The sequence below is a fragment of the Talpa occidentalis genome, unplaced genomic scaffold (assembly GCF_014898055.3).
Source record: "Talpa occidentalis isolate TD23 unplaced genomic scaffold, MPIMG_talOcc4v2.1 talOcc4.13, whole genome shotgun sequence".
Lineage (NCBI taxonomy): Eukaryota > Metazoa > Chordata > Mammalia > Eulipotyphla > Talpidae > Talpa > Talpa occidentalis.
In genome coordinates this window covers 57,027,230-57,048,610 of record NW_023601322.1, presented here as the reverse complement: position 1 = coordinate 57,048,610, position 21,381 = coordinate 57,027,230, and the positions used below count along the sequence as shown (strand labels likewise).

The window sequence follows — 21,381 nt, the reverse complement described above, 5'->3', positions numbered from 1 at the left end:
GTAATACAAATAAATGCATGTTATCATTCTCTTTATTAGGGTCCACTACTACTCTCTGGGAATAATTCTCTACACATTTTGGCCTCGTCCAATTAAACTCAACTCTCCCAGATTTTAGTCACATCCTGGATCATTCTTCCTTTTCTGTAATAACACTTTATTTGCAATTAAGTAGTCTTCATCTCCAGTACGTTTTCTGTTGTTCATAAAATAATTGGAGTACAGAGCTTCTCTGTTGCTTTTGAGTCAAGTCGGGAACATTTCCATTATATAAATTCTCATATTTTTTATGTGAGTTTTTTAAACAATTTTATTGGGGTCAGTAAACCATTATATAAAGGGCATAAAGAGAAATCTATTTATTTGTTTTTATTTATTTATGCAATAGCTGGGGTACAGGCCAGAGGCAGGGAGGGTGAGAGGATTCACCAGAGACAGCGTGGAAAGCAGAACAGGCAGATTGATTGAAATACACTGCTGAGGGGAGCAGCAGACGAGGCAGGATAGGTCTGCTGCGCCATGTGGGAATCACTCTGGCCAGCTAGAAATCAAACCGGCACTGCAGAGGCTGCGGACAGCTTCACAGTGCTGCACTCAACCCACTGCGCCACTGGGGAGGCTCTAAAGAGAAATTTATTTATGATAAATGCTTATCGACATTGGGCCCCTGTAAATGCTATAGTAAAATGCTTGTGAGATCCACAGAAACACTATTATAGAGATTTTCATGCATGACATTAAAGGCTTTAGAAAGTCTTTGTATGGAAAATCACATACTCCAGTTTAATCTTGTATTTGTTTTCCACTTGAGACTTTTTCTTAATTTGAGATTTCTTTGTCATCTGGAGACCCTAGGAACAAAGAATGATTTTATTTTTGAACTTAACAATGCCTTATTCCTTTACAATTGATAGGTTGTTTCAAAATGTTTTGTCCTTCTCTTGTTTCTTCTTTAATTTCTTTTTCTGTGGCTTTTCATTTGCATGGCCTTCCCTGGTTGTTCTTTCCATCCCCCCATCCCCCTTATTTTTCTGTGTTTTTATTCTAGAATTTTTCTTTTTGATTACCATGAGGGAGATATCAAAATTTTCATGTGTTAAAAATTCCTTTATAAGCTGCTATTGACTTGTTCTAATATTTTCTTCCCTCCTTTAGTGTTGTCTAGTTTCTTACTAATTTTTATTTTCGTATTCCATGTTGTTATCATCTCTTTGCTCAAGGTTGTTTTTTGTTCTTATTGAAGAATCCCTTCATGTTTTCTTGTAGAACAGATAAATCCCACTAGCTTTTGTCTGGGAAAACTTTTATTTCAGTGATAAAAAAGTTTCATATTTGAATAATATTCTGTTAGCTGGAATATTATTGGCTAGGGGTTTTGTCCTTTAGGATTGTGAAAATTTCATTCCACTCTTTTCTGACCTGAAAAGTAACTGCTGAGAAATATGACAAGAAACTGATGAGGATTCTTTTGTAAGTCACTTTCTTTTATTATCTGTCAGTCTTTAATAGCTTTTTCTTTATCTTTCACTTCATTCTTTCTGCTTCCTGGACATCAATGTTTACCCCTTTTCTTAGGTTCAGGAAATTCTCATCTGTAATTTTTGAATGAGTCTCCCCTCTCTTCTCTCACTTTTCATCTTTTGGACGACTCATTATTCTTATGTTATATAATCTAATTGAGTGTACCACTCCTTTTCTGAAAAGCTTTTCTTGTAATATTCACTATGCCTGATCTAACCTGTGCTGCCACCCTGACCATGATCTTCACCTCTTAATTCACTTTCCCTCCAGCAAGTTACTAAACTCAATGAAAAACCTCTGGAAAGTCCTCAGTCTCTGTCAAAGAACTTCCAGATCTATTTTCAAGCTAATTTTAATGTAGTTTTATTTTCTTTTTAACTATGGTTAGGTGAAAGAGTGATCTAAACCTCTCTATTCTGCCATGTTGTGGGTGAAGTCAGAGGTTGTCTTTTAATTTTGTAATAGTTTATTTTGCTGTGTGGAAGCTGTTTATTTTCTATGTAGTCCAATTTGTTTATTTTTGCTTTAGTTCCCTATTGTTGGAGTAAAGTCCCCCAAAATATTTTGATAGTGTTTGCTTATATTTTGTTCCCATTTGCAGTTGCACCAATAATAATGAAATATCTAGAAATAAACTTAACAAAGGCAGTAAACAACCTGTACAATGATAGGTTTAAGATACTTTCAAAAGAGTGAAAAACACACAAGGAAAAATGAAAACAGACTGGAAGAAGCCATACCTTACTTAAAGCAATTTACAGATTCAATGAAATCATTATCAAAATCTCAATGACATTATTCAAGGAAATACAGGAATCTTTACTGAAACTTGCAGGTAGCCACAAAATATCCTTGATACCCAAAGTTATTCTGACATAAAAGAAGAATGGATATATGAATTCCCAAACTATAAACTGTAAGACAAAGCTGTAGAAATCAAAACAGTATGGCATTTGGATAAAAATACATACACACACCAATGAAAGAGATTGAGAAATAAATAAATGAACACTTATATGGACAATTAAATTATAACAAAGGAGCTGAAAGTTAAAAATGGTTAAGGGGAAGTCCCTTTAACAAATGGTAGACACAAGTTAAAGAAGGAATGTAGACCACCATATCACACTGTACACAAAAATAAATTCAATATGGGTTAAAGACTCAGATGTAAGACCTGAAACTAGTAACAGTGTAGTCTTTGGATCTTAAACTAGTTCTGTGATTTCCCAGAAAGCTCCTGAAAAATCTCAGAAGAATATTCTCCTCTAGGTACTGAAGATTACATAGAATCAAAGGTGACATGTATAGTTGTCTTATAATTTAAGCAAAATGTATTTTTTATTTATAATATTCCAACTGTTGACACTAGGCCTTTTCCATGATGTCTCAGCCACATGGAAATAAGAAAGTAAATGGAATAATAAAGTCGACTTATTGGTTCAATTTCAAATACAGATTTCTCTGAATTTTGGGGACCATGATAATGAACTTAGATACACAATAAAGAAACAAACGTTTCATATGAACCTCAAATGAGCTTTTAGATTGGCCATGTGGCTTAGAGAAAGAATGTGAACTGCAGGTACAATCCCCATCCTGAAGTATTCATATACTTACTATATTGTAAAGTACCTGATACAGTCATTACATGGTTCACTGGCACATACACAGTGTTCAGTTACGCAATGTGTGAGGGGAAGAAAATACTATTTTAAGAAAATGCTATTTTAAGCCAGTTCTGGGTTCATGTTCTTATTCTTGTGTTTATGTTCTGCATGTTACTGTCTATCTGAAAATTTATGTTTTTCTTTACAAAAAGGCATCATTCTAAATAAATATCAAATAGGAAAATATTACTTTAAATAAGAAAATATAGCTTTAAAATTAAAGAAATTTATATAATATGCTCATGAAAAAAGTGGAATTACTTTTTGATAGCTGCACTACATAAAGCAAATTCCATGCCCATGTATATTGTAATTGGAGCTACATATAACTGACAAAAGACAACTGGAAAAACAATAATGTTAAGTTCTGAGAGAATCGTAGAGAAGGTAGAAACTCCGGAGAATAGGTCATGACAAGTGTGAGTAATTGAATAAATGAGGAAAGTTGAAAATATTTACTGCATTCCCCAGTTTTGTTAGTTTTGTGCTGGTTCAACTCTGCAAAGTGTTTAAGGACTGAGAGTCACCTTAGTTCCCTAATGTGAAAATATTGATGATGTAACTTCCCTACTTTGGCTCCTGAATTTAAACCACATTGCCCACTTTGCAATGATTAAAGCATCTTTACTAGGTTGGTGTGACTCAGGAATAACCTGTTGAGAGGAAAAGGTGGAAAAAAGGTATGCACTCTACAATGCGTGTTTATATTTTTCTGGAATGGGACTTGTTAGCATGTCTCTTCAGTTTTGATTTTTTTTTTTTTTATGGTGCAAAATGAGGAGTAAAGACACCTAGTTTTTGTCACTACCTTTGAAGTAATTCTGACTTTAGATTTCTGAATTATTCTTTTTTTTTTTGCCTTAGGTTGTGGACTTCTAGTGAGTCTGAACCTGGGACACGACGGTGAGGGAAATCAGACATGGGGGACTGTCATGTCCAGCATGCAGTAAATCTTTATTGTCTTAGTGCTCATTATATACTATTTTAATTGCAGCAGGTGTAACATCAAAGCATACCATATAACGATAACATGTATGAGTGATTAGTCTACTTTCTTACTATTATCTATTTACTTCAGACAGTAGGGCACCAGGTGGTTAGTTCTCATGCACATAATCTTATTGCCCCCTAGCCAGAGCCTGGGAAGTTCGCTCATTATTTTTGTCATTCTCAAACTGTGGAGATGTACGCAGGTCACTTCCAGGCTTTCAACACCAAGTCTTATCACCCAAAGGTTTTCCTCCGAGATGCATGTGTTTTCACATGCCTTAAAGACTTGGGTCAAGGCCCTTCTTCTCACTGCGCAGGGTCTCTCCATTTTGTTATTCTCAGACTGTGGAGATGTAGAAGCCTGACTCCACGCAGGTCACTTTCCAGGCTCTCAACACCAAATCCTGTCACTCAGAGGTTTTCCTCCGTGACACATGCGTTTTCACATGCCTTAGGGACTCGGGTCAAGACCCTTCTGCTCACTACGCGGGGTGGCCACCTCCAACATTAGGTATAACACATTTTAATTTGCCTTGAATTTCCATTGTCCCAGTTAATATGTGGTTTTTCTTCAGCATATTTCTTTAACCTGGGGTGCAACAATCTGACAATCACATACCTTACTCAGTCATGGGGCTTTTGAACTTTCTATAATTTAGAACTTATCACTCACTTACACTTACATGATTTTAGGACAATTATGTAAGTGTCAAGCACGACTCAAGCAATGGGAATATAGAAATGAAAAACTAAAGTACTAAAACAAAGCATCTGCTGAGCAAAGTTGCTGATTTATAGAGAGGAGAATTTTGCTAGTTTTCTAATTAAATTGAAATGAAAGAATGGAAGGATCTTTAGTCTGGAATGTAGGGTTGCAGCTTTGTCTACTATCAGCCCAACTGCACCGTCCAGTCTCTTTAACTCCATTCATTCATGGACTATCTAATATTTTAGGCAGTTTTGGGGGTAAATATCACCAAAAAATGAAAAAAAATCTATTATTTTACTAATTTTTCAACTAAATCTTTGGCATTTAGGGCATTTGCATACTTTATTTCTGTAACTTATAAAAATCATTTCTCTGAATGAAAGTCAGTGCATTACATAGCTTAGACTTTGCTTTGGGGTTGTGAGAACTAGCCAGTGCACTGCTGACCTCCTGCCTTGTACCATGTCTGCACCCTGAGCTGCTGTCCCCAGACAGGTTGGTTCTATCTTCTCTGATGTCCCTGATAGTTCTGCTTATGGAGCACCATCACACAACAACAGTTGACTAAATTGGCATGCTGTAGTGAGGGAGGAGGAACAAAGGAGGTATATTACCGTAGCATAGGTCTAATAAAATTTCAAGCTTTCAGAGAACTTCAGTTGAATTATATTACTAACATTAGATAGTAATACTGCAATTAGCATCAGTTGTGACTTCCATCAGAGTCCTGGATTTGTTACTGTGCCAAAAAGTGTAGTGAGAATTGAGTTAATATTTTCCTTTAAAGGCAATGTGGCAAGCATGTCTGAAGCAGTTCAACTGGAGAAATTAAAAACCAAAATATTCAGACAAAGCAGTTGCTGAGTGAAAATGTTAATTTATAGAGGGGAGAATTTTGCTGTTTTTCTAAATAAGCATTGGATTATATATCTAATGTGTATTTACTACTTTAACTTCCTTACTACCCCATGGCTTTAGTCCTTTTATATTCTCATTTTTGGGAAAAATAAATAGGACTTAAATGGTGCAAATGCCTTATTAAAAATGTTAAGAAAATCATGTGCATATAAGAGGTCAATAAACTGACTTTATTTTCTTTTTCAGATGAGAGCTATACCTAGAGCATGTACATAAGGAATCAAACTTCATAGAATCAAACATCAAACACTGATATCATCCTTGTGGGGCTCTTTGGTAAATCCAAGCATGTGGTTATTTTCTATTCTGTGACTTTCATCTTTTTCTTGATGACCCTAACTGGGAATGCCTTTCTCATCCTCTTTTTTTTTTTTTTTTTTTAAAGGAGAGGCATGTTTTATTTATTTATTTCTTTGTTTGTTTCTTTTGTCCATACACGCACTGGGTACAGTCAGAAGCGTGGGAGGGTGAGAGAATTCACCAGAGCCAGAGCGGGGAGCAGAGCAGGCAGAAGGACCGAAGTACACTGCTGAGGGGAGCAGCGGGCGGCAGGAGAGGTCTGTGCGCCATGTGGGACCCTCCTCTGGTGGCCGGGGAGCAACCGGGGATCGAACCGGCGCCGCAGAGGCTGCGGCCAGCTTCGCAACCCAGCACTCAACCACTGCGCCACTGGGGAGGCCCCTTTCTCATCCTCTTGATCCACATGGAGACCCATCTGCATACCCCTATGTACTTCTTTATCAGCCAGCTCTCCCTCATGGACCTCATGTACATATCTGTTACTGTGCCCAAGATGCTTGTAGGCATGGTCATGGGAGATCATACAATTCCCCTGCAGGCTGTGGGATCCAAATGTTCTTTTACCTGACCCTAGCAGGAGCTGAGTTTTTCCTTTTGACTCCTATGGCTTATGACAGATATGTTGCTATTTGCAGACCTTTCCGTTACCCCCCCCGTTGATGAACCAGGTGGTCTGTGAATGCCTGGTGTCTGGTTGCTGTTTTCTAGGAATATTTGATGGTTCATTGCTCAGCCCCATCACTATGAGTTTCTCCTTCTGTCAGTCCAGGAAAATATTGAGTTTCTTTTGTGAGACACCTGCCCTGTTGAAGCTCTCCTGCTCTGACATTTCCCGCTACAAGATGTTCATGTACATAAGCTGTGTTTTGATGTTCCTCATCCTCATCACAGTCATTTCAAGCTCATATGCCTTTATTTTGGAACTCATCTTCAGAATGAATTCTGCCGAAGGTCTCAGGAAGGCATTTGCCACCTGATCCTCCCACATGATTATAGTGCTGCTTTTCTTTGGTGCTGCCATCTACACCTACATGCTTCCCAGTTCCTATCACACAGCTGAGAAAGACATGGTGGTATCAGCCTTTTACACCATCATTACCCCTGTGCTGAATCCCCTCCTTTACAGCCTTCGCAACAAAGATGTCACAAGGCTATGAGGAATGTAATGCAATCAGGGCTAAGCTTAAGAAAATTTATAAATGGGAAATTCTTGGGAATGACAATATCTATTTTCCTTTTTTTATCATCCCTCTCCCCTATTTCCTTTCTCACTTATCTGTTAGATCCAAGATCCCTAGCACTGAGTCCACCCATATCTTTCCTCTTGCATGCATGTGGCATTTTCCCTCCACATTTCTTACTCATCATAATATGTCTCATCATAATTGGCTGTTTTAGCATGAGACTTGATTGTGAATAGCTTAACCTTAAAACTGGTTTACTGTGGAGTCATCACATCCCAAAAGAACCCTGAAGGAATATTGACTTTTCTTTTGCTTCTCTTCTTCAGTTTTATTTCAAGTGCAGTCACTGGGTTTTAATGTATGCTGTTACATTTCAGTAAGAACAGATGAACATATTTTTCCAAAATGTTGAAAATGAGATTCATAGTATTAATTCTATTTTTCAATATTATTTAGTAATCAAAGCTACCTGGAACAATGCACATTAAAATTCTAGAGAGATAATTAATAGGTTCATCTAATTTCATAGATCAAAAATCTACAAATAAAAGTGATTTCATAATTTGTTTTATTCTATTGCAGAAGATTGTCTGCCATATTTAGAATAAGCGTAATAGTCTTGAAAATTTAATGAGTCCTAATCTTAGCTTCACCTTTTGAAATGGAATAAAAAAAGCAAGCAAACAATCAGAAAGATTTTGACCTTTTCTTCAGCCATTACTTCCCCTGTTGTTTGTTATATAGAGAATAGCTGTCTACTAAGTAGAATCAGAGCACATATTACTTTCTTTTTTTTTCAAGATTCATTTATTTATGCATACAAGAGCTGGGGTGTAGGCCAGAGACATGGGGGTAAGAGGACCCACCAGAGACAGAGTGGGAAACAGAATAAGCAGACTGACTGAAATACACTGCTGAGGGGAGCAGAGGGCGCTACAGGAGAGTTCTGCTGCACCATGCAGTAGCTCCCTGGCTGGCTGCGGATTGAAATCCTGCTGCAGAGGCTGCGGATTACTTCTTAGTGCAGTGCTTAACCCCTTGTGCCACCAGGGAGGCCCAGAACACATATTATTTTCATGAACAAAATAATTAATGTATACAGTATTTCTATAGCATGAATAATTAGGAAAAATGCATTTTCTTTGATTAATATGTAAGAATGCAGTTCCAAATTATTAAGTTACTTAGCACAGGGCCCTGATTTTGTCTTGTTTGCAATCAAAAGAATGAACACCAGATGTTCCAATGCCTGCTGTATTTCCATAGACTGCTTATTTTCTTTATCTAGCATGTCAACTGAGTATTTTTGTTTCTCATTAACAATTATCCGTGCAGTGCATGAAAGGGATTTTTCTGAATTTGGAAATAACACCATCAAATCAGGAAAAAAAAAAAGACACCTAAAAAGTAAGAAAAATTTTCCTAAAGGTAAGTAAAATATTTGTTTTAGAAATTCACTCATTTGAGGACATACATAACAGAAACAAAACTGCTCAAGTAGGCTATACACATGAAAGGTTAATTAAACCATAGTAGGTTATATTATTGCATTGCTGATGTAAATAGGTAATGTGTTATATTTCCATAGATTTTATGTATTTTTACTATGTGTTTGTTTCATCTTTTTGTCATTGTAGAGCACAAAAATACAAATAAAATTTAAAATCCTGACTTGAATTCACCAATATATTGGGGTATTTAGCTTTAGTCCTGGATCTGCTATTTTAATTCTGAAGACTATGTGACATTTGTGAACTTGCTCTAGCTTTTGAAGTTTCCTTACATCTCTTTTGAGATGGGGAAAACAAATGTCTTAATCAAGGTCTTTGAGGAATAAGTATATAATAATATGAATTATAGCCTATCACACTTTTTCTTAACTGGAAGTTCTCTTCTTTCCTCAATGTCTTCTGTGCTTCTTGTTTGCCTTCAATTTGTGGAGGTAGGAGAGAATGTGTAGGGTCAGAGAGACTGCCAGCTTGGCTACTCAGCAACTCTAATGAGCAAATTACCCCACCATGACCTTAGTTTCTTTATTAGTAAAATAAAACTATTAGCATACAAATAAATATGTTTAATATATTCATGCCGCACAGTCTAGACTCTCAAAGGTTCTGGATCATTTTTACTCCCTTTCACATGTGACTGGAGGAAAGTGGCTTGGACGCAACTCTGGTTCATCATGGACATTCAGGTGTCAGTGTAGACATTGTGTCTGGGAGGTGCTTCATAACTGTTGAAATGAATAAAGTTTCATATTAAAACAATCAACTATGATGAGATAATTTATGATTTCTGATCTTATATTTTCATTTACACAATTCCACATATGAATTTAAGGTAACTGCAAAACCATCTTGCATAAAACTTCATATGTGTTTTACCCAATATTCTTCGATTTAATATAATTAAGATAGTTATTTGCAAGATCTTTGCAAGTGAAAATCATCCTAGACTGTTGAATCATTCAACCATTTATTTAACCTCTATGGATTGCCTTCTATGTCACAGATGCTGTGCAGTTCACAAGGGGCTATAACAGTGAACAGAAATAATCCCTTAACTCAAGGAGTTTATTTGCTATTGGACGAGAAACTTATACAAACATGAGCTCCTGTTCAGAATAATTATTAATTTTTTTCACCAAGAAAGCCATATAACATCTAGGAGAGAACTCCTGCTTTGAGCACTGTTACATAAAAGACAAAATAATATTTCACAATGAGAGTCAAGATGTGAACAGACAGGTGTATAAAAAAGCCAGTGGAAATTTCAGGAAGCAGTACGTACAAATTTGAGAATAACTATAACTTAGAATGATCAGTGCAGGAGTAAGCATACATATCTATCTTTCACTATAATTAAATTTTTAACATAATTATTAATTACACATATAAGTTTGCTTGCCCTCATATAATTTCCAACTATTCTAAATCTAGAAGGACTATATGTTCATACACAATTTATTCATATATAATTAAAGTCATGTTAACTGTGTAAATAAGTTATATTAATTTTGCAATATTTTCTGTGAATTAGAGTAATTGGAGATATTGGAAGAGGGCAAGGATAGAGACAAAAGTACCTAATAAAAAGTAACTGCACATGGGCCTCTCTGGAGGTGCAGGCAGTTGAGCGCAGTGCTGTGAAACTGTCCACAGCCTCTGCAGCATGGGTTTGATCCTGGACAGCCGGGGAGATACCCCCATGGTGGGGCAGACTACTCCTGTCTTGCCTGCTGCTCCCTTCGGTTGTGTATTTTAGTCAGTCTGCCTGTTCTGCTCCCCTCTCTGTCTCTGGTAAATCCTTTCAACCTCCTGCACAACTGGCCTGTACCCCTGTTCTTATATGCATGAATAAATAAATCTTAAAAAAAATGAAAAAAAAAAGTAACTGCATATTTCCAAATGAGAAGTGTGGTAATAACTTACTTTCATAAAGAAGTACTCAGATTTCTGAAAAATCTTCCTAAAAATCTCCCCCCATTCTCCTCTTTCCAACATTTCCAACTGACACCTTAATTGAGATAAAATTTTATTGAAAAGTAGTGCAAAGCATGCTGTTCACTAGTATTCTATCTTCTTCCACTCATTGTATGCTTTCTAAAATAAGCTTTTGTTGAGAAGAATGGCACTGGAAAGAATTTAAAGGTTTTAAGGGTACATTTTCTAGAGTATTTTAAAGGTATCAACAATTGCACATCCCTACACCTAGACTAAAAATCTCCCTAGTGCCTGGAAGTCCTTGTATTTTCATTAAACATGAGTTACAGACAGTAAGTTCACTTCTTTTATATAATTTTTTAAATTTATAGATCATTACCTGCTCATGTATGGATGAAAAATTTGTAGATCATTACCTGCTCATGTATGTCAATTTGTTTTAAATGATTAGATTATGTTGTTTATATTCCTTTATTAATTGCTTTTGGAATGGTTTATTACATTTAAAAAATTCACCTAAGTTGTTGCATCATGGTTTTTGTTTTTTTTTTAGCTTAATAGGATTTAATTTCCTGACTATACTATAATTTATTCATACATACTTGTTGATAAATATGCATGCTATCTTCAGTTTCTACCAGCTACAGATAATGCTATTATTATACACAGTTTTGAATGTGAATTCTGGTAGCATGAATTTGTGTGTGCCAGAATATATAAATATATCACATAATTAATTGGGATGCTGTTATTGTTCTGGCATATTTAGTCATCGTTGACAATGGTTACTTCAATCTTTTCTTTTATTTCTTAACATTTTACCAGAGGTTTTTCAATATTACTCAGATTTTCAAAGAACTGTTATTGCTTTTGTATATTATTTTTCCATTACTCCTTTTCAATAGTTTTTATTTGATATTATTTTGTATATTTGAATGGATATTAACTCATTGATATGGAATTTAAATACTCTCTCATTTGTATATAAAATGTCTAAATTTCTTAAGTGGTGGCTTTAAAGTATCCTATTTAAGTTTGACGTGTGGGCTTGTTTTGTACTCCCACCTATTGGGAGAAAACTATTGCACATGCCACTAATGATAAAGGACTGATCACAAAAATCTACAAAGAGCTGATGATGAGACTCAACAAAAACAAAGTTAACAATCCAGTCAAAAAATGGGCAGAAGAGCTAAAAAGAAACTTCTCTAAAGAGGAAATACAAATGGCCAACAGGCATATGAAAAAATGTTCAACATCACTTGTAATCAGGGAAATGCAATCAAAAGTACAATGAAAGAGGCAGAAGTAGGGCCTCCCCCGTGGCGCAGCGGCTGAGCGCTGGGTTGCGAAGCTGCCCGCAGCCTCTGCAGCGCCGGTTCGATCCCTGGCTGCTCCCCGGCCACCAGAGGAGGGTCCCGCATGGCGCGCAGACCTCTCCTGCCGCCCGCTGCTCCCCTCAGCAGTGTACTTCGGTCCTTCTGCCTGCTCTGCTCCCCGCTCTGGCTGAATTCTCTCACCCTCCCGCGCTTCTGACTGTACCCAGTGCTTGTATAAATAAATAAAAATAAATCTTTAAAAAAAAAAAAAAAAGAAAGAGGCAGAAGTAGAGGTGGATCAACATGGCGGTGAGGAAACACTGCGAGTAAGATATCCCATTAAAAAAAAGTTAATAGGGAGGAAAAGCAGCAGGCCCCAGTGAGAACTGGGACACAGAAGATAAACAGACGACTCCAGCAAACTACCCAAAGAATAAAGTTGCCATAAAAGAGGATAAGAAGGGAGGAATGCTCAGAACCTTGCTACCCTTCCCCACCTACAAAGTCGGCACTCTCCAACCAATAGAAAGGAGGAAAAAACAAAAACAAAAAAAACTAAAACAACCAACCAGAACAAACTATGCATCAAGCGGGACTGAGAGTGGAAAGGAAATATTTCAGCCACCACACCCCGTGAACTGGAGCTGTGGAGAACCCTGCAGGATTCGCCGTGGAGGTGAACAAAAGGCCCCAGGAGCCATTAGAGAAAAACAAAGACTCCCGGACACCTACAGATAGTCCTAGGCCAGCCAGTAAGCTTGTGTGGAAAAGTGGCACGATTGAAAAGGATACTCGGATCGCGGCTGCCTGTCCAGATCCGTGGGATTCATAGGTATGAAAAGAGAAGGGCTGAGGATTGAAATGAGGGGCTAGAGACAACTTGTCACTAGCGGATGCTTCTTTTTTTTTTCTCTCTCTCTTTCTTCCCTGGCCTTCTCTCTGCTCCTCTCGCCTTTGCCTCTCTCGTGGTTCTCCTCTTATTTCCTTGTAGCTCCTCCCCCCGTACCTCCCAGTCTCATGTGATTTACAGGAAAAACCTGTGGTTTCTCAGAAGGTGAAATGGTAAAGCTAAACTTAACTGATGGCACATGCTGCGCAACACTGCATATGCTCCGGACATCTCCCCCTTTTTTCTTTTAAATGAGACACCTGGCCTGTCTTAGGTTGGCATATTCCGTGACCAGCCTTACCCGTCATCGCTAATCCGGCGCACTTGGTCTGGTCCACTGTCTTAGGTTGGTCTGGACGGGTTACACTCTTACCCGTCTTTGGCTCTCAGGTTCTCTAGGGCTAAGTTGACCCATCCCGGTGTCACTGGGGAGTCCTGGTCAAGTACCATGGCGCCAAGTACTTGCCTGACTGCAATAACATGTTCTTTGTTTCACCTCCATAGCCGACGGAGAAACCATATGCTGAATGCACAAACAGCAAAAAGCCAACAGCTAAGGCTACCTCCCTGCCCCAAGCTTGCAACTCTGGGAGGAGTCCTCTAAACCAGGCAATGAGACCCTCACTCGTAACAGGGGTAACACAAATAAAACGGTACAGAGGGCTACAAGGTATGTGAGCAGTTAACAAAGTGTGTCTATCTCTTCTTACATTAGAGCTATCTGCTGATTAAGCATCAAAAGCCCATTTTATAAATGTTCATTCATATCTTGCTGTGTTGGTAACACAGAAGCAACATTGGCAGCTAAATTGTTTATAGTGTCAGCATTTGCAGCAGCTTGAGTGACAGCGACGGCGGTAGCAGCTGCAGCTGCTGCCACTGCTATTGAAACAGCGACAGAAGCTGCAGTGATGCCAAAATCACATCTCCTCCTAAGTAGAACAGGGGAAAGATGTGCAGAAGCATCCATGGGCATGATTAAAGTAGAAGGCAGACAAACGATCACTGCCCTCTCCGCACTCTGGGTACAGCAGGCAGAGAGGGCGCAGGGCTCCACTGAACAGTTCAACACAGTGGCACTTCCTTACTTGCCGGCTCACCACAGCTGGTCCTTCAGTGGTTCCTTTGTTCTTTTTCATGCCCCACATTGGGCGCCAACTGTCCCGACCCATGGAATTCGTAGGCACGAAAAGAAAAGGGCTGAGGATTGAAATGAGGGGCTTGAGACAACTTGACACTAGCGGATGCTTCTTTATTTTTCCTCTCTCTCTCTTTCTTCCCTGGCCTTCTCTCTGCTCCTCTTGCCTTTGCCTCTCTCGTGGTTCTCCTCTTATATCCTGGTAGCTCCTCCCCCTGTACCTCCCAGTCTCATGTGATTTACAGGAAAAACTTGTGGTTTCTCAGAAGGCGAAACAGTATAGCGAAACTTAACTGATGGCATGTGTTGCCCAACACTGCACATGCTCTGGACAGCTGCCCAGTTCTCTGCGCCTGTGACCTAGGCTTACAGAGAGACGCACGGGGGCCCTCACTGAGGTGAATATCCCTCCCTGAGTAATCAGAAACCAGGTGCCAGGACACGGGATTGGGGTGCAAAAGGCGCCATTTCTGCGGACACTGATCTGGGCTACAGCCTGCATCCTGGACCTGAGGGCTTTGGAACTGAGACCCGGGGCACAAAATTCGGGGCATGAGTTCCCCATGACAGTGGGGCACAAGGCAGACACAGCACCCCAAAGCCATTGAGGCTTTCCCCACCACTCCCACTCTGTTCCCCTGTCCCACGGGGTAAAAAAAAAAAAAAAAAAAAAAAAAAAACAGCTCCGCAAGGACACTAGGAGAGTTCTCTGGTGCCACCTAGCGACCAGAAAAAAATCACCAACACCCCATAGAATAGGGACCTTTCTTCAGTAAAGACTGCTTGAAACCAGCAGAAGGTTCCCGAAGGAGCCAGTGGTGAGCTGGGAAGTTCTCCCACATGAGGCCCCTTCTGACCATCAGTCCGAGCCCAGAGCAGGAGCGGGCACCCACGGCCAGGGCAGACCAGGAGTGCGGAAGAGTGTGCCTGTTCCCAAATGGCCATTTTAGAATAGGGACCTTTCTTTTTTTTTTTCTTTTTTTTTTCAATGATTTATTTATTTATTTGTACAAGCACTGGGTACAGTCAGAAGCGCGGGAGGGTGAGAGAATTCACCAGAGCCAGAGCAGGGAGCAGAGCAGGCAGAAGGACCGAAGTACACTGCTGAGGGGAGCAGCGGGCGGCAGGAGAGGTCTGTACGCCATGTGGGACCCTCCTCCGGTGTCCGGGGAGCAGCCAGGGATCGAATTGGTGCCGCAGAGGCTGCAGGCAGCTTCGCAACCCAGTGCTCAACCGCTGCGCCACTGGGGAGGCCCGAATAGGGACCTTTCTTCAGTAAAGACTGCTTGAAACCGGCAGAAGGCTCCCGGAGGAGCCAGAGGTGAGCTGGGAAGTTCGCCCGCACCAAGCCCCTTCTGGCCAGCAGTCAGAGCCCAGAGGGGGAGTGGGCACTCACAACTGGGACAAACCGGGTGCGCAGGGGAGTGTGTACCCGCATCGCCTTTTTAGAACAGGGGTCATGCTCAGCAAAATAAGCCAGAAAGCAAAAGAAAAATACCGGATGGTCTCACTCATAGCAGGAATCTAGAAATCTTAAATAAGGGACCAGGAAAAAGAATAACTATAAGAAATAAAATATCAAAATCAACAAACATCTATGAACAAGAGACACTCTATGGGGGGTTGGGGGGAGAGGAAAGGAGGGCTTGGGGTAAAAATAAGGGGTTTGTAATTGTATGGGGAATATAAAAATAAAATTTAAATTAAAAAAAAAAAGTACTATGAGATACCATTTTACACCAGTAAGAATGGTACATATAAAAAAAAAAAAAAACTTGCAACAACAAACGTTGGTAAGGATGTGGAGAAAAAAGGACTCTTCTGCACTGCTGGTGAGAGTGCAAACTGGTCCAATCACTGTGGAAAGCCTTGTGGAGATTCCTCAACCTGCTAATGATGGAGCTTCCATATGATCCAGCAATTCCATTCCTAGGTATTTACCCAAAGGACACAGAAATATTAATTCCAAAGAGCACCTGCACCCCTATGTTTATAGAAGCACTATTTACAATAGCTAAGCTTTGGAAACAACCCAAATGCCCAAAAATAGATGACTGAATCAAGAAGATGTGTTACATGTACACAATGGAATATTACTCAGCATTCAGAAAAGAAACTCATGCAGTTTGCAGCAACATGGATGGAGCTGGAAGGGATCATGGTCAGCGAAATAAGCCAGAAAGAACATTTATTTTATAGACTTTCCTTGCTATGATGTATAGTTTTGGCTCCTTTGCTAAAGATTAACTGCTGCTGTTGATGTGAGGTTATTACTGGGGTTTCAGTTGTATTCCATTGCTCTGTGTGTCTGGTTTTGTTCCACTTCCATGCTCTTTTAATTATTCTAATTATTGTTTCTGACAGAAGATGTCTGTTGTGCCATGTGGGACCCTACCTGACTGGCAGGGAAGGACCTGGTGCTGCAGAGGCTGAGGACAGCTTCACAGTGTGGCACTCAACCACTTGCGTCACGAGGGGATGCCCTTATATAGATTCTTCCCCTTCTTTATTAAGTTTACTTCAAAGTATTAATTTCTTGGCCTTCCCTGGTGGTGCAGGCGGTTGAGCGCCGCACTGTGAAGCTGTCAACAGCCTCTGCAGCGCTGGTTCAATCCGGGCCGGCTGGCGAGATTCCCACATGTTGTGGCAGATCTCTCCTGTCTTGCCCACTGCTCCCCTCAGCAGTGTATTTCTTCAGTGTGCCTGTTCTGTTCCCCGCTCTGGCTCCAGTGAATCCTCTCACCCTCCCACATATCTGGCCTGTACCCTGGTTCTTGTACAAAAAGAAATAATTTATTTTTAAGATTTATTTATTTATACAAGCACTGGGTACAGTCAGAAGCGCAGGAGAGTGAGAGAATTCACCAGAGCCAGAGTGGGGAACAGAACAGGCAGACTGATGAAATACACTGCTGAGGGGCGCAGCAGGCATGGCAGAAGAGGTCTGTGAGTCATGTGGGACCCTTGCCAGCAGCCGGGGATGGAACCTGCACTGCAGAGGCTGCAGGAAGCTCCGCAGCCCAGTGCTCAACCACTGTGCCACCAGGGGAGGCCCAATAAATAAATCTTTAAAAAAAATAAATATTTGGGGAAACCTTAAAAAAGTTTAAAAAAATATTAATTTCTTCATTCATTCATTCATTCACTTATTCGTTCATTTATTTTTGGTGTGATTGTAAAATGAGATTGTTTTCCTAACTTCCTTCTCTCCTGATTCATTGTTTGGTGTAGTAAAGCAACTGATTTCTGCGTATTGATTTTATAACTTGCCATTATGCTGAACTGATTTATTGTTTTGATTAGTTTTTCAATAGAGTCTTTAGGGTTTTAGTTGTATATTACATGCCATTTTCACATAATGATAGCTTTGCTTTCTACCCAGTTTGGATTCCTTTTCCAGTCTTTTCTTGAGTAATTGTTCTAGCTAAGCTTTCCAATATTGTATTGAACAGTAGTGATGAGTGTGGACATCCCTGTCTTGTACAAGTTCTTAATGGAAAATCTTTTATTTTTCACCGGAGAAAATGATGTTGGCTCTTGAATTGTCATATTATATTTATTCCCAGTTTTTTGAGGGCTATCATCATGAAGTGATGTTGAATCTTATCAAATGTTTTCTCAGCATCTATTGATATGACATTATAGTTTTTATCTTTCTCTTTGTTGATGTAGTGAATGCATTATTTGGGTTTTAATGTTGAACCATCCTTGTATCCCTGGTATAAATCTATTTGGTTGTAGTGTATGATCCTTCCAATGGACTGATGAGTTTTATTTTTCATGATTTATTTTGAGGCTTTTTGCATCAAAAAGTAGGGGAATTATCCATATATTTTCCCTTTTTGTGTTATCTTTGTTTGGGTTTGGTACTAGAAAAATGCTGGCCTCATAATTTTTTTTTTTTTAACTTTGGATCATTGTTTTTTTTCTTTAAAAAAAAAAAGATTTATTTATTTATTTATTTATACAAACACTGGGTACAGTCAGAAGCGCGGGAGGGTGAGAGAATTCACCAGAGCCAGAGTGGGGAGCAGAGCAGGCAGAAGGACCAAGGTACACTGCTGAGGGGAGCAGCGGGAGGCAGGAGAGGTCTGCGTGCCATGTGGGACCCTCCTCCTGTGGCCGGAGATCGAACCGTTGCTGCAGAGGCTGCGGGCAGATTCACAACCCAGCACTCAACCTCAGCACCACTGGGGAGGCCCTGGCCTCATAATTTTTAAAAATGTTTATTTTATTTATGCATAGAAGAACTGGGGTGTAGTCCAGAGGTGCAGGGAATGAGAGGATTCATCAGAGACACAGTGGGGAGCAGAACAAGCAGATCTACTGAAATACAGTGCTGAAGGGAGCAATGGGTGAGACAGGAGAGGTCTGCTGTGCCATGTGGTTTAGCTCTCTGGCCAGGGATCAAACTTGTCCTGTAGTAGCTGGCAATAACTTGATAGTGCTGAGACTTTAACACCTGTGCCACCAGGGCAGTCTAGGTCTCATAAAAATTGGAAAATTTCTTTCTCACATTTTTGGGAGAGCTTGGGCAGGACAGGTATTATTTCCTTTATGAAGTCTTGGGAGAACTCAATTGTGAATCCATCTAGCCTGCTTTTTGTTTGTTTGTTTTGTTTTTTGGAAGGGTTTTGACTACTGTCTTGATTTCACTGCTTGTTATTTGTCTGTTTATATTTTTTATTATTTCCATATTCAGTCTCTGACAATTGTATGATTCTATGTATTTGTCTAAATTTCTCTGTGCTATTGTCCATTTTAGCATATAAACTGTCATAGTAGTCTCATTATTCTGTGAATTTCTGTAGTGTTTGTTGTAATTACTGTTCATTTCTAATCTATTTCTAATCTAATATACTTTTATAAGGGTGAAGGGGAAGGACAGGGATTAAAAATGGGTGGAGTGGCCAATGAATTATGGAGTGCTTTGGTGATGGGAATGCTACAGTGACCACACTTGAGGGGAGAAATACTACATTGTAAAATACTAACAAGGATATAAAACAAACACTTCATCAGTTGAGAAAAATTCTGATTTCCAGAACTTGAACCAAAAATGTGAAAGATACTTAAAGGAAAACAACTAGGTAAGAAGTTGATCATTTTGATAATGAAAAAATTAACATCTCCCAATTAAATGCTAAAATTATCATAAACTGCATCACTTAGATTTTTTTTAAGATTGTTTTTTAAAGATTGATTTATTTATTTATACAAGAACTGAGCACAGGCCAGATGTGTGGGAGGGTGAGAGGATTCACCAGAGACAGAGTGGGGAACAGAACAGGCAGACTGATGAAATACATTGCTGAAGGGAGTAATGGGAATGACAGGAGAGATCTGCCATGCCATGTGGGACTCCCGCCAGCTATCTGGAATCGAACCAGCACTGCAGAGGTTGTGAACAGCTACACAGAGTGGTGCTCAACTGCCCCCACCACTAGGGGAGGCCCCCACTTAGATATTTTTTATAAGTAACTTTGTGAAAGATCATTGGAAAAGAAGGTAAAGTATGGAAACTGAAACTTATATCTTTTTTCTCTATTCTGTTGTAATACAACTTAGGTCCACCGTCCTTGTTCAGACCCATTCCTTCCTCCATATACTGCTTGTCCCTAACCCAGGTCTTCAATCCTGTCCTTTCCCTGAATTCTTGAATCAGTATCCAGTGGCTCTGCATCCTCTCCATACACACATCTACTGGGGAACTTGAGTTACACACTCCAGTTGTCCTCCCTGGTCTGCACAACCCTGGTAACTTTAGTGCATCATTGGAATTCCAACTGCTGCACTCCCTTGATCATAAGTCCCTCACCCAACCACATCTCTCTCCAGAACTCCTGAAAAACCCTGCCTGTTTCATTTTGCTATGGATTTATTTCCAAGGGTTCAGTGATGCTCATCCCCATAAGTCTTACAATGCTGTTGCTCTCAATCTTTCAGTGATTGTCTCAGGGTGAGATTTATAGTGAACTAGGACAGCATCATTCTTTGTGGCTCTGTTAGTGCTACCAGTTGCTGGGAGACATAGCATGGATGTATGTAGAAAGGAAACCAGGTTTCAGTCTGAACACAAGACATTGTCATCATGTCTGAAAAACTATGTAAAGAGATCTTAGAAGAAAATTATTAATAGTGTATGGTGTATGGTTTCTTTTCTTTTTTTTAAAGGCATACTCACTCTTGTGGGTGTTGTACATACACATTTTTATTCCTTTCCTTAAAGACACACTAGTCATCCATAGTCTTTCTTTCTTTTTTTTTTTTTAAGATTTATTTATTTATTTATACAAGTACTGGGTACAGCCAGAAGCACGGGAGGGTGAGAATTCACCAGAACCAGAGCAGGGAACAGAACAGTTAGACTGACAAATTACACTGCTGAGGGGAGCAGCGGGCACGGCACCAGAGGGTGCGTGCCATGTGGGACCCTCACCTGGAGGCCGGGGATGGAACTGGCACTGCAGAAGCTGCAGGCAGATTCGCAGCCCAGTGCTCAACCGCTGCACCCCCAGGGGAGGCCCCTAGTCTTTCTTGAGGTACTGACTATCCTAAAGGGCCAATGGTTTCATGGTTAATCTTGTTTTCTGTGTTTCTCCAACTGTCTCAACACAACCTGGGGTCATGGATCTTCTTGCTGTTGCTCACATATGACCAGCAATTTTCTGACTCAGTGCTTTTACTCTTTCTCCTATCCTTGTTTAAAAGCTGCTGTCTCATATGAGTAATGGCTAGTTCCCATGTTACATTTATGGGTCTGAATAAAGGGCTCAAAGGATTCTATATAAAATAAATTCCCTTCTGGTTTTATACTCTCACTCAGCTAGACTTCTGTATTTATGAATACCTTCTGTAATATGTAATTGCTTATTTATTACTTTTATTTATCCCAAGAATATTAGCTCTATGAGGTAAAAGTGTTTTTTACACTACCATGAGCCTAAAATAAATCACTAACAGTGAATCTATTTTTGAATGAATGAAGAGATGAATAAAAGTATCATTTAGCACTTGACATTAATTTTTACTTTAAAATGATTTATAAATCATTTTATAAATCTACTTTATATCACCCCATACATTATTTCTATATTAGAAGTCAAATGTACAAAATATCCTCAAGCTCATCATGCAAAAAACTACTAGACTACCACCTCACACCATGCACAAAAGCCAACTCAAAATGGATTAAAGAACTAGACATAAGACATGAGACCATAAAATATATAGAAGAAAAAATAGGCAAAATAGTACACGACATACATCTCAGTAACATCTTTAAAGATACATCACCCAA

The 21,381-nt window shown here is 39.4% G+C and overlaps 1 long non-coding RNA gene and 1 pseudogene across 1 annotated transcript; both read left to right on the top strand.

The window, feature by feature from the left end:
* The first annotated feature begins 1,413 nt into the window (after positions 1-1,413).
* Positions 1,414-6,093, top strand: LOC119242684 (uncharacterized). The gene is made up of 3 exons (XR_005124537.2): positions 1,414-1,470; positions 4,056-4,094; positions 5,995-6,093. It is a non-coding gene; the product is annotated as an uncharacterized LOC119242684 (long non-coding RNA).
* Positions 6,094-6,353: 260 nt separating this feature from the next.
* LOC119242683 (olfactory receptor 2T3-like) lies at positions 6,354-8,601 on the top strand (annotated as a pseudogene).
* Positions 8,602-21,381: the final 12,780 nt, after the last annotated feature.